A 2,026-nucleotide genomic window follows, 5' to 3' on the forward strand; every position below is an offset into this window, starting at 1 on the left:
TGCGTTTTGTCGGGCTTCCTTCCTCATGACCTTTGCCATGGGCAGGATTCCTCATGCTGGTTCCCGGCACCTCCCTGTCCATCACCAAATCCCAGAGTTAACTCAAACTCACGTCCATCAAGTCGGTGATGCTATCCAGCCATCTCATCCTTTGTCGTTCCCTTCTCCCGCCTTCAATCATCCCCAGCATCAGGGTCTTTTCCAATGAGTCAGCTCTTTGCATCAGGTGGCCAAAGTATTATATACCCACAAGTCATAATAATGTAAATGCTGCTTACGGAGTGAAAGCTTTTGATACAAGCTACCTGGGGGCCTCCCTAGTGGCTCAGTGGTAAAGAGTCTACCTGCCAACGAGCCCTGGTCTGGGACGATCACACATGCCCCAGAGCAGCTAAGCCCACACGCCGCAAGACTGAAGTGCCTGAGCTCTACAACCTGTCCTCCGCAAGGAGAGAAGCCACGTCAAGGAGAAACCTGTGCACCACAACTAGAGAGTAGCCCCTGCTCACTGCAACTAGAGAAAGACTGCAGGCAGCAACCAAGACCCAGTGCAGCCATAATAGTAAGTATGTAAGTGTTAGTCACTCAGTCATGCCCGAGTCTTTGTGACCCCAGGGACTGCAGCCCACCAGGCTCCTGTGTCCATGAGATTTTCTAGGTAAGGATACTGGAGTGGGTTGCCATTTCCTTCTCCAGGGATCAAACCTGGGTCTCCTGCACTTCAGGCAGATTCTTTACCGACTGAGCTACAAGGGAAGCCATAATAAAAATAAATAAATCTTTAAAAAAAAAAAAGATTTGCCTAAAGAAAGATACAGAAGGCTGCATTTTTTCCCCCAGTGTATTTGGCTGCACTAGGTCTTTATTGCAGCATGAGAGATCTTTAGTTGCAGCATGGGAGATCTTTAGCTTTGGCATGGAAACTTTTAGTTGCAGCTTGTGGGATCTAGTTCCCTGACCCTGGATTGAACCCAGGCTCCCTGCATTGGAAACATGAAGTCTTAGCTGCTGAACCTCCAGGGAAGTCCTAAGGATGCTTTTTGAGGATATGTGGAATTAAAGTTCAAATTTCCTTTTCCACAGTGGGAAGTCAAAGATACTACCCAAGATGGAAACATCAGGAAACAGCATATAGGTTTATTATTTGGAAATGCGGAAGTCAATACCAGGGGGAAAAAACCTGCTGAAAAAATTTTAAATGCTTATTTCTGGAAAGTGGACAGGACAATGAGCGTTTTGATTAAAATTTCAAAAACAAAAAAAGGAGATTAAAATAAAACTTTAATAATGCAAATGCTGTCAATTATTAAATGTAAATTTAATAATGTAAATTATTATTTATATTCAAAGTTAAATTTATTAAATGTAAACTTAATCATGTAAATTCTAGAATCCTCCCACCCTACCTCTCACAGACCTCCCACATTTATCACGTCTGCCAGGCACTCAGTTCAAAGCTATCATCACGGAGGGACTGAGGACTTGGCCCTCCACGTGGAGTTCTGCTAATCTTTGCTCCCTGCACTGATATCTCAGGAATTCTGCATCTGGAAAGGAGTCTGTAACATTCGACAAGTTACTTAATTTCCCTTAAGTTACTCACCTGTAAATGGGAGTGATAAACCTAGCTCAGAGAGGTATTGTGAAAAGGCAATGAAAAATATGCATGCAGAGGGCTAGGCACTTAGTAATAAATAATAGAAAGCAAGCATCATTCACTTATTATTGGGCCATTGAGAAAGAGGGCGTCTTTGAAAGCTGTCGGTGTGAAACTTGGAAAAATCTTCCCTTAGGGGATTGAACTCGTCCTTCTCCAATCTGGCTTCTTCTTGGGAGCTCCCTCCCGGTGGACTCCGGCCAGGGTTAGCTGAGGGCAAGAGCCCTGCCCAGGGTGATGTCCCAACTCATGCCGGAGCTGAAGCAGAAAGAGGGGGACAGGAAGTGAGCGCGCGTGCCGATTGGGCGAAGAGCGCGGCGCGGGGCTGCTCGGGGAGAACCCGGCTGGGAGGGGAGGGGCGGGTCCCGG

The sequence above is a fragment of the Ovis aries genome, chromosome 6, assembly GCF_016772045.2.
Source record: "Ovis aries strain OAR_USU_Benz2616 breed Rambouillet chromosome 6, ARS-UI_Ramb_v3.0, whole genome shotgun sequence".
In the NCBI taxonomy this organism is placed as follows: domain Eukaryota; kingdom Metazoa; phylum Chordata; class Mammalia; order Artiodactyla; family Bovidae; genus Ovis; species Ovis aries.